Source organism: Nerophis ophidion, linkage group LG29 (assembly GCF_033978795.1).
Source record: "Nerophis ophidion isolate RoL-2023_Sa linkage group LG29, RoL_Noph_v1.0, whole genome shotgun sequence".
NCBI classification, from domain to species: domain Eukaryota; kingdom Metazoa; phylum Chordata; class Actinopteri; order Syngnathiformes; family Syngnathidae; genus Nerophis; species Nerophis ophidion.
The window spans coordinates 12,385,837-12,398,288 of NC_084639.1; the positions used below are offsets into that span (position 1 = coordinate 12,385,837).

Below are 12,452 nucleotides of genomic sequence, written 5' to 3' on the forward strand. Positions count from 1 at the left end.
GGTTGAAAAACACTGATCTAATAGTATATTGGAAGTGTTTTGTCTAGCAATGCCCATTTGTGTGTTTTTAGCTAAAGGACTAATGCTAATTGTTGTGTTGTTGCCAAGAAGCCCTATTGTTTACTTGATCAGCTTTGTACAAAAACACGGTAACGTATTAAAACGCCCAAAATGTCCGTTAATGAGAGATTAAACAGAGATTCAAATGAAATATTACCACAAACGTATTCCTAGTCCTTTCCTGCTCCGCCATTAAAAAGTATATACCGTATTTTCCGGACCATTATTAAAAATAAACAACGAGAGCTCTCGCGTTTTCTTGTCACACATCATCATAATAACAATAATTTTCACACACTCCATCACGAGACTTCTCTGCTGCTAAAGGAGCTGAGGATCTCACTTCTAATTAAGGCTGGCACTTGATACGGTTTCATGGGCAAAACTTTTTTGACGTTTTGGCGATTGAAACCCCAAAGAATTAAAAGATCATCTTTTTTTGTCGTTTTCTTTTCCAGAAGTGGAGCCTGCGGCTTAATTTGACTCAACACGGAGAACCTTACCTGGCCCGGACACGGAATGGATTGACAGATTGATGACTTCAAACCCGGTGCGCCTAATGTAAGGAATAAGTTTGGTTGAACTTTCCCCCCTCAAAGCTATTTTATATGGTAATGATAAGTGTGACCAGTAGAAGGCAGTCAAACATAAGATTTAAGTCTAGGCTGCACTATGTTGGCAATATGATTCAAGTAAACAACAGCAACATTTTATATCCATTCATTGAAAATATAGAACATTACACACGGCGCTCAAAAATCTATCAAAATGCTTTAGTATGACTTTGGTAAACTATGAAGCCACACAGCTTCATTGCTTCAACATAGGAGTATTATTATTGTGTGTGTATAAGGTAAGACGTATTATCTGGCGTTTTGTTTCGCAATATCATGGAAAAGCAACTTTTCTTACCTTTTGGTACCTGCTGATCTGTATTTGGGATCTGCATAAATCCTGAAAAATTGCGCAAATCCGCCTTTGTAGTCCGCGCCAACACATAGTCGAAAAGCCTCTTCTTTTTCACTATCTTCTTGTTATGGGACATTCATCCTCCACTGTTGCCATTTCTAATATAAACTATTGTAAAGTTCTTACTTATATCTGTCAGTAAACTCGCCATGGAAGCGCTAAAACATACCGGTGTAGTGAGTTTACATTATTCACCCAAGGAACTTTAGTTATTAGAGAGTCCCGGTCGGACGGTTTTTCATGGGTGGTGTTGTGCTCTGTTATTGATTGAAGTTAAGTCTGAATGTCATTAAAACAGTTAGCTCCATCTTTTGACACTTCTTCCACTCCCGTCCTTGCACGCTACACCGCTACAACAAGGATGGCGGGGAGAAGACGCTGCCGAAGGTGAGCCACGTAAATAAGACCGCCCACAAAACGGTGCATCCTGTCAGAAAGCGGCTTGAAGATGATCTGTAAAACATAATCTAAGCAACATTTTCACCAAAAAAAATGTACATGTTATGTAGACCACAAGGAAGTGTTTTACATTTAGAAAAAAAAAAGACTCCTTTAATGCGCCTTATAATCCGGTGCACCTTATGTATGAAAAAAGATAAAAATAGACCATTCATCGGCGGTGCGCCTTATAATCCAGTGCGCCTTATGGTCAGGAAAATATGGTAATGGCAAATTTCTCCAAACTGCAATCAAATTCATATAATTTGGAGTAAATTGTTGTTTTAATATTTGTTTATTTAGTTGTTTGCTATGAAGAAAAAAACATTGCTTTAATGGTATTCTGAATTGAACCACAAATGTAACTGTGGGTATAGGGGGCAGTTATTATACGTTTCAAACTTCTATCAGCTCCTTTTCATTCATGATTTATTTTAATGTTTTTTTTTTACCTTTTAATAAATTAAATACAAACAAAAATGGGGTCGGGGTGGGGGGGGGGGGGCGGGATGACAAAAACATGTGCAACTTTATGTTAAAAAAATAGTTATCTTGCAGGATTTTTTTTCCAATGAATTATTATTCGTACAAAATATGCATGACATTGAATTCAAGTTTGATTTAATAAAATAAAAAAAAAGGTATAAAAATAGTTTATCAATAAAAAAAAATGTCTGACATTTGCTTTAAGATAAAATGACCCTTGTAATAAATGTCATAAATCACTCACATAACTGCATGCGCTACAGTGCTAGCATTAGAGTCGTGTAGAGATGTCCGATAATGGCTTGTCCAACTCTTAATTACCGATTCCGATATCAGCCGATACCGATATATACAGTCGTGGAATTAACACATTATTATGCCTAACTTTGTTGTGATGCCCGCAGGATGCATTAAACAATGTAATAAGATTTTCCAAAATAAATCAACTCAAGTTATGGAAAAAAATGCCAACATGGCACTGCCAAATTTATTATTGAAGTCACAAAGTAGCTTGGAATTTGGGACATGCTCTCCCTGAGAGAGCTTGAGGAGGTTGAAGTGGGTGGTTGCGGGGAGGGGGTAGCGGGGGTGTAGATTGTAGTGTCCCGGAATAGTTAGTGCTGCAAGGGGTTCTGGGTATTTGTTCTGTTGTGTTTATGTTGTGTTACGGTGTGGATGTTCTCCTGAAATGTGTTTGTCATTCTTGTTTGGTGTGGGTTCACAGTGTTGCGCATATTTGTAACAGTGTTAAAGTTGTTTATACGGTCACCCTCAGTGTGACCTGAATGGCTGTTGACCAAGTATGCATTCATTTGTGTGAGTGAAAAGCCTTAGATATTATGTGACTGAGCCGGCACGCAAAGGCAGTGCCAAGGTTTATTGGCGTTTTGTACTTCCCCCTTTGTCCGTGTACACAGCGGGGTTTTAAAAAGTCATACATTTTACTTTGTGAAACCGATACCGATAATTTCTGATATTACATTTTAAAGCATTTATCATCCCTAGAGTCATGCTAAATAAACTTATTCACCATTGAAAAAAAAAAAAAAAGATCAAATTTGAAGCTCCCAATTTTTGGCAGGGTTTTGTTTTAAGATGTGTCGTGAAGCCTGTTTTTTTTTTTTTTTTTTTTAACCATTGTGGGTTGGGTCTGAAACCAGAGCATTGTGGAGCAAACCAGTGAGGGAGACAAGTGTGGTGCTGGAGCCAAATAGTGAGAAGTACATTTTGCGTCTTAGGATTGACTGCAGCTGCACATTCACACTAGTGCAGACCTGAGTAAAATACGGCCCGCGGGCCACATGCGGCCCATTAAGATTTTCAATCTGGCCCGCCGGACGTTCTACATAATTTTTCTCGACATTTAACAACAAAACTGTCACCACCATTAAGATGTGCAGGGCTGTTTTTAAATGACTGTAAGTCTTGAACTATAGAAAGTAATTTAATGGTCGAAATCCACGCTTCTGAGTGTTACACAAGTTATTACTGTAATCTACGTCACAGCAGACGAGGAACAAACCAGAGTGGGCGGGGCTTGTTTTCATAGCAGATTTTTACATGATAATATATCATATTGTAGGTGTTTATTACACTTTGCATGCATATTTTGCTGTTTTCTTTTTACATTTTTGTTTTATTTTGCTTCATTATAAAAGATCTACAACTATCGAGGAGCTGGTCTGAGAAGCAAAAGAGGAGCAACGTTTGTATGTTTTTAGTAAGATTGTACGGTATACCGGTATTATTATAGTACAGGCTATACTAATGAATCATATTCGGTACTATACTGCCTCTGAAAAGTACCGGTCCACGGTACTTACAAGCAGACAGTGTGTAGACAGAAAAGGGAGAACGGATGCAATTTGGCATAAGCTAACTAAACAGAGTCCAACACTAACAGAAAAACACAACTGACCCGAAAAACCCAAACAGAATAGGAGCCGCGCAGCGGATCATAACAAATGTATGATCCTTTGAATTGAGCTCTCGCGGCTGTGTTGGAGCCGCTATGGATTGAACTTTCACAGTATCATGTTAGACCCGCTCGACATCCATTGCTTTCAGTCCCCTAGAGGGGGGGGGGGGGGGGTTGCCCACATTTGAGGTCCTCTCCAAGGTTTCTCATAGTCATCATTGTCACTGGCGTCCCACTGGATGTGAATTCTCCTTGCCCACTGGGTGTGAGTTTTCCTTGCCCTTATGTGGGTTCTTCCGAGGATGTTGTAGTCGTAGTGGTTTGTACAGTCATTTGAGACATTTGTGATTTAGGGCTATATAAATAAACATTGATTGATTGATTGATCCTGTAACTACTTGGTATCTGATTGATACCCAAATTTGTGGTATCATCCAAATCTAATGTAAAATATCAAACAACAGAAGAATAAGTGATTATTACATTTTAACAGAAGTATAGATAGAACATGTTGAAAGAGAAAGTAAGCAGATATTAACAGTCAATGAACAAGTAGATTAATAATCCATTTTCTACCGCTTGTCCTTAATAATTGTGACAAAATAATAGAATGGAAAATGACACAATATGTTACTGCATATGTCAGCAGACTAAATTAGGAGCCTTTGTTTGCTTACTTGCTACTAAAAGATGTTCATTATTTTGTTTAAGGACTAACTTGCAATAAGAAACATATGTTTAATGTACCGTAAGATTTTTTTTTGTTAAAATAAAGCCAATAATGACATTTTTTGGAGTCCCCTTTATTTAGAAAAGTACTGAAAAGTATCAAAAATGATTTTGGTACCGGTACCAAAATATTGGTATTGGGACAACACCAGTTGTTAGTATTCAGTGTTTTATTGTTCATAGTTATTATTGTAAATCCCACTTTTTTTATTTTAATGTACATTTTGCGTGTCCCATTCACTCAAAAACTGTAAAATTACATTCTGTTTTTTCGAGGTGATCTGTCATAACATTTTTAGAATTCTATTGGACATTGTGACTTTTGGTATTAGTGTCCCTGAAAAAAAGGGACCCAAACACACGTACTGTACAGCAGATTTTTACAGTTAAATGTGTATATACATTTCATACACACATACACACTGGCCCCCCGAGACAATTTTTTTTTCTCTTTGTGTGGCCCCTGAGTCAAAATATTTCCCCAGCTCTACACTAGTGGCAGTCCATCGCCCCTCATGCCTCTGCATTCTACTCAACTCCCACCTGGGAAACAGATGGCGGCGACTAACACCGTCACCCACCCTGAACACAGACATCCCCAGCCAAGCACCTCTTAACCCCCCCTTTTACAATTTATCCCAGCAAGAGCCACGGACAGATTAGGAGACACACATGAGTGAAACTGACTGAGCCTCGTTATCACTCCTTTTTCACAACAAGCCAGTTCGCACTTAGTGGATGTTTTGGGTTGGGGACAATGGGGACGGCCTCCCTCCCCTCATGGGAGCTGGAAGTAGAGGGAGGCCCCCTTCATTCACCGTCTGGAATTAATCAATTAGACAATTAACCGTTTAAGAGGGATATATTGGCTTTTGGATTAAGGCCAACTGAAAATGCTGATTGACTTTAGATTAGGTCAAGATTATAAAGTGAACAGTTTGAGCACTCATTGACAGAACTGAGAAACCTCGCATTTACATTTGATTGACTACAAAGTAGAGCTGGGCGATATGGCTTTTTATTAATATCTCGATATTTTTGGGCCATGTCACGATACACGATATATATCTCGATATTTTGCCTTAGCCTTGAATGAACACTTTATGCATATAATCACTGCAGTATGATGATTCAATGTGTCTACATTAAAACATTCTTGGTCATACTGCATTAGTATATGCTCATTTTAAACTTTCATGCAGAGGGAAATTCTGACAAGTCAATTTAGCAAAACTGTATTTATTAAACAGTTTTTAAGCAGTGGCACAAACATTCATGTCATTTCCAAAACAGAAAGGGCAAGATTGTCAGACATTTTAAAACAAGCTATTAGTGCACTTTTTTGCATGATGTCACTAAGATAACATATCGAAACAACACTAAATTAAAATGAATTTTTTGTACAGAATGCCACTATAATAGTTAAAAACAAATAAATTGCACTTTTGTGCATGATGTCACTAAGATGACATATCAAAACACCACTAAATTGAAGTGCACTTTTTGTACAAAATTCCACTACTATAGTTAAAAACAAGTAAAGTGCACTTTTGTGCATGATGTCAGAAGATATTTCAAAAACTGTCAAATAAAAATGAGCTGCATAATAAGAAACCAAACAGTGTATGTCCTTCGTTCTGTGGTAAGTTCCAGCGGCCGTTATTTCCGTGTGTTGTTGATTTTTTTTCATAAGGTGCAGATCTGGAATTTTTTTGCTTCGTCATTTAGTGGGTGTGGCACTGAACGGAGATGTTGAAATGCAGTTTCAAGCACTCTTCATTCTCTCGTGGGTGACTTTTCAAATGATGCTAAATTTGCAGTGCTGTTTTCTTTTTGTAGCAAAACTTTTGCCGCATAATTGTTCAACGTATTACCGCTTGAGGTGCAGATCTGGAATTTTTTTGATTCGACATTTTGTAGGTGTGGCACTGAACGGAGATGTTGACATGCAGTTTCAAGCACTCTTCATTCTCTCGTGGGTGACTTTTCAAATGATGCTAAATTTGCAGCGCTCTTTTCTTTTTGTAGCAACGCTTTTGCCGCATAATTGTTCAACATATTCCCGCTTGAAGCCAAACCACCGCCAGACGATGCACTCCATTTTGATTTTCTAGGGAATAAATTTCTTCCTCCATTTGTTACCAGATTCGCACCTTCTCTCTCTCATAATGCCACTCGCAACGCACCGTTAGCATTACAGCTAATGTTACCAATGTCGCTACCTCTCTGCTCGGGTAGGGCGTGTTACGTTGCATTCGTGATGTATATAAGAAAGTGCGCTTGTTTTTATGTCTCTGTGAGAAGGAGCGATAAGAAAGAGTGGGAAACGCACTCTAGATGTTGAGTCCGAGACTTACATGGCGGACAATAACTGATACAGTCTGCTTTGCCAGTCTAAAAGCAATCGCTGTTTTCCGTAGTGTTCCATCGACGGCCAGGTAATACAAAGCACACGCTGCCTTTTTTATCACATCCACGGGAGCCTGTATTCTCGTTGTCTCTCCTTCGACAAATGGACAAAGTTTTTCGGTAAGTAGAATCACAGCTGACCCGGACATTCAAAAGTTCTCTTGCCGTCTGAGAAGTGTTGTATCCCAAATAGCTGCAATCGCTTTCTCTTAAGGTATCCATGTGTGATTTCCACAAGCGTCTGTGTATGTAGCAGAATGAGAAACACGGGCATGTCTGGATGACTCGCTTCCGTATTTCTAGTGGTTAGCTCAGAGTTACGAAACCGCTTTATTATGAAGCTGGCTGTGGCGTGTTCTTTCTGACGTCACTGCCTGTGTGGGGTGCGGTCTTTCTGGTGTCACTTCCTCTCCAAACTCAGTTTGTAAACGATCAACGAGTCCATACAAAGCTAACAGCCGGAGATTCAAGAAATACATGGCGCACTTACCCGTGTAAAAAAAATATCCAAGGAGGGGATTCTTAAATGCTGTTTTAGTGTGGCTGAAACGGGGCTTAGGCTAAAAAAATTTTTGTTTAAGGGGTTATCCGGCTTAGTGTAGACATAGCCTTAATGACTGACATCAAAATACAGTAGCATAGTAGGCCTAAATCTGTGGTGTGCAAAGTGTGGCCCGACAGCCTCTTCAATTTGGCCCCGCGAGACATCATGAGGGCTTTCAAATTAACCTTAAATCCCAGGACGTTGCCTAATGCTACATATTTGCTGCCCTCTTGTGGTCAATGTGAGTAACATTGATCTTTAACTTTGATATGTTCTTTCAATTGATTTTCTTAAACCTGTATCCACAAAATAATACAATAAAAAGTTCAATGACCTTTGAACATTTACTGAGATAATAACACAATTGACTTATTTGATGCGATTCAAACAACCTTCCCTAGTCATGATGCAAAAAAACAAACAAAAAAAAGCAACTAATATGAAGGTGAACTCACATGGTCACACATTATACAACCTGCTCGCTAAACATTGTGGATATTATGAACATTTTCATACATCGTAATAAAATTCAAAAATACATTAGATTTAAGACACTGTTCACACAATTCCATGTTTGCCGCATTTTAGCTCCTTGATATTTCTGATTGATAACAAAACTTTAAGAAGGTTGTCACAGAAGTAAACTAGGTAGGATTCCAACTTTCACATATTCTTAATATATAATATATTAATCATAAATCCATCATATATATATAATATATACACACATACATGTATACAGTACAGGCCAACAATTTGGACACACCTCATTCAATGCTCTTTCTTTATTTTCATGACTATTTACATTGTAGATTGGCACTGGAGGCATCAAAACTATGAATGATCACATGTGGAGTTATGTACTTAACAAAAAAAAGGTGAAATAACTGAAAACATGTTTTCTATTGTAGTTTCTTCAAAATAGCCACCCTTTGCTCTGATTACTTCTTTGCACACTCTTGGCATTCTCTTGATGAGTTTCAAGAGGTAGTCACCTGAAAGGGGTTTTAACTTCACAGGTGTGCTTGAAGCCCATCGAGGACGTTGAATATGACCGATGAATGACCCTGTAACTACTTGGTATCAGATCAATACCCAAATTTGTGGTATCATTCAAAACTAATGTAAAGTATCAAACAACAGAAGAATAAGTGATTATTACATTTTAACAGAAGTGTAGATAGAACATGTTAAAAGAGAAAGTAAGTAGATATTAACAGTAAATGAACAAGCAGATTAATAATTAATTTTTTCTACCGTTTGTCCTTCATAATTCTGATTAAATAATAGAATAAATAACACAATATGTTACTGCATATGTCAGCACACAAATTAGGAGCCTTTGTTTGTTTACTGGTCCTGCGATGAGGGGGCGACTTGTTCAGGGTGTACCCCGCCATCCGCCGAATGCAGCTGAGGTAGGCTCCGGCGACCCCGAAGGGGACAATCGGTAGAAAATGGATGGATGGATGTTTGTTTACTTACTACTACTACTACTAATAAGATGGCGGCGCCCGGACGGGCTGCGTCCTCGCGGAACTCCTGCTAAAGATGAAACATTTGGCAGAAATACCGGACAATTCTACAAACTTCATGGCTGGCTCACATCGTGGTCACTCCGTGATCACGTACGACCGCCAGACACTTCTGGATGTGGACATATCGGGCCGTTTTGGACTGATAGACACTTGCGTGCTAGACTTGCTAACTAGCATGGGAATACATCGGCGGGTACATCCAGCGGCCTGTGAAGCAGGGGAGTCTAGTAGCAGCGGGGGCCGTCTACGGAGCAGACGCCAGCGGTGTGATCGGAAACGCGGATGCCGAGCGGGGCTAAAAACAAAGCAGAAGGCTAATCCCCACAGGACACCACTTCCCTCCATCCTGCAGCCAGATTTAAATAAAGGATGCGAGACTACTGGTCTGGGTAAGGAGTCAGTTAAATTAGAACAAGTTTTTTCTGCTTTGAGTGTTTCAGAGTTAGACATGTGTTTTACTGAGGTGGCTAACTATGATGCGTGCAGTTTATCAAAGCAACAAACAAACAATCGGAAAACCCCCGTTACTGAGGTGGCTAACCATGATGCGTGCAGTTTATCAAAGCAACAATCAAACAATCGGAAAATTCCCGTCGTATCAATTCCTAGATACGGTCGTAATTATACTAAATGCACTGGGCATAATAAACACAACATTATTAATATTGCTACTACGGATAATTTGATCAAAAACTCCCTAAAACAGCCCACTACCTATAATATAGGTTTTTTAAACATAAGATCATTGTCTCCCAAAACGTTGTTAGTTAATGATATTATCAGAGACAACAATCTTAACGTCATCGGTCTCAGCGAAACCTGGCTTAAACCAAACAACTTTTTTGCGCTAAATGAGGCATGTCCTCCTAACTTTACACATGCGCATATTGCCCGTCCGCTTAAAAGGGGTGGGGGGGTCGCACTAATATACAACGAAAACTTTAACCTTAGTCCTAACAAATAATAAATACAAATCGTTTGAGGTGCTTACTATGAGGTCTGTCACACCGCTGCCTCTACACCTGGCTGTTATCTACCGCACCCCAGGCCCTATTCGGACTTTATCAATGAATTCTCAGAGTTCGTTGCTGATCTAGTGACACACGCCGATAATATAATCATAATGGGGGACTTTAATATCCATATGAATACCCCATCGGACCCACCGTGCGTAGCGCTCCAGACTATAATTGATAGCTGTGGTCTCACACAAATAATAAATGAACCCACGCATCGCAACGGTAATACGATAGACCTAGTGCTTGCCAGGGGTATCACCGTTTCCAAAGTTACGATACTCCCGTATACTGAAGTATTGTCCGATCATTACCTTATAAAATTCGAGGTTCAGACGCATGTTCGTCAAACTAATAATAATAATAACTGCTATAGCAGCCGCAACATTAATACGGCCACAACAACAACTCTTGCTGACCTACTGCCCTCGGTAATGGCACCATTCCCAAAGTATGTGGGCTCTATTGATAACCTCACTAACAACTTTAACGACGCCCTGCGCGAAACCATTGATAACATAGCACCGCTAAAGTTAAAAAAGGCTCCAAAAAAGCGCACCCCGTGGTTTACAGAAGAAACTAGAGCTCAGAAATTATTATGTAGAAAGCTGGAACGCAAATGGCGCACGACTAAACTTGAGGTGCACCATCAAGCATGGAGTGATGGTTTAATAACTTATAAACGCATGCTTACCTTAGCTAAAGCTAAATATTACTCAAATCTCATCCACCGTAATAAAAACGATCCTAAATTTTTGTTTAGTACGGTAGCATCGCTAACCCAACAAGGGACCCCTTCCAGTAGCTCAACCCACTCAGCTGATGACTTTATGCAATTCTTTAGTAAGAAAATTGAAGTCATTAGAAAGGAGATTAAAGACAATGCGTCCCAGCTACAACGGGATTATAGTAACACTGACACGATTGTATATACGGCGGATACTGCAATCCAAAATAGTTTCTCTCGTTTTGAGGAAATAACATTAGAGGAATTGTTACGTGTAAATGGAATAAAACAAACAACATGTTTACTTGACCCTCTTCCTGGGAAACTGATCAAGGAGCTTTTTGTATTATTAGGTCCATCAGTGCTAAATATTATAAACTTATCACTCTCCTCGGGCACTGTTCCCCTAGCATTCAAAAAAGCGGTTATTCATCCTCTTCTTAAAAGACCTAATGTCGATCCTGACCTCATGGTAAACTACCGACCGGTGTCTCACCTTCCCTTTATTTCAAAAATCCTCGAAAAAATTGTTGCGGCGCAGTTAAATGAACACTTAGCGTCTAACAATCTATGTGAAACCTTTCAATCCGGTTTCAGGGCAAATCACTCCACGGAGACAGCCCTCGCAAAAATGACTAATGATCTATTGCTAACGATGGATTCTGATGCGTCATCTATGTTGCTGCTCCTCGATCTTAGCGCTGCTTTCGATACCGTCGATCATAATATTTTATTAGAACGTATCAAAACACAAATTGGTATGTCAGACTTAGCCCTGTCTTGGTTTAACTCTTATCTTACTGATAGGATGCAGTGTGTGTCCCATAACAATGTGACCTCGGACTACGTTAAGGTAACGTGTGGAGTTCCCCAGGGTTCGGTCCTTGGCCCTGCACTCTTCAGCATCTACATGCTGCCGCTAGGTGACATCATACGCAAATACGGTGTTAGCTTTCACTGTTATGCTGATGACACCCAACTCTACATGCCCCTAAAGCTGACCAACACGCCGGATTGTAGTCAGCTGGAGGCGTGTCTTAATGAAATTAAACAATGGATGTCCGCTAACTTTTTGCAACTCAACGCCAAAACAACGGAAATGCTGATTATCGGTCCTGCTAGACACCGAACTTTATTTAATAATACAACTCTAACATTTGACAACCAAACAATTAAACAAGGCGACACGGTAAAGAATCTGGGTATTATCTTTGACCCAACTCACTCCTTTGAGGCACACATTAAAAGCGTTACTAAAACGGCCTTCTTTCATCTCCGCAATATCGCAAAAATTCGCTCCATTCTGTCCACTAAAGACGCTGAGATCATTATCCATGCGTTTGTTACGTCTCGTCTCGATTACTGTAACGTATTATTTTCGGGTCTCCCCATGTCTAGCATTAAAAGATTACAGTTGGTACAAAATGCGGCTGCTAGACTTTTGACAAGAACAAGAAAATTTGATCACATTACGCCTGTACTGGCACACCTGCACTGGCTTCCTGTGCACTTAAGATGTGACTTTAAGGTTTTACTACTTACGTATAAAATACTACACGGTCTAGCTCCATCCCATCTTGCTGATTGTATTGTACCATATGTCCCGGCAAGAAATCTG

The 12,452-nt window shown here is 39.5% G+C and overlaps 1 long non-coding RNA gene across 1 annotated transcript in view; it reads left to right on the plus strand.

Annotated features, from left to right (window-relative positions):
- Positions 1–12,452, plus strand: part of LOC133546141 (uncharacterized) — a 141,558-nt gene that overhangs the window by 55,240 nt on the left and 73,866 nt on the right. Inside the window, exon 3 of the long non-coding RNA XR_009805000.1 lies at positions 519–621. This is a non-coding gene — a long non-coding RNA (uncharacterized LOC133546141). The remainder of the gene's footprint in view (positions 1–518; positions 622–12,452) is intronic.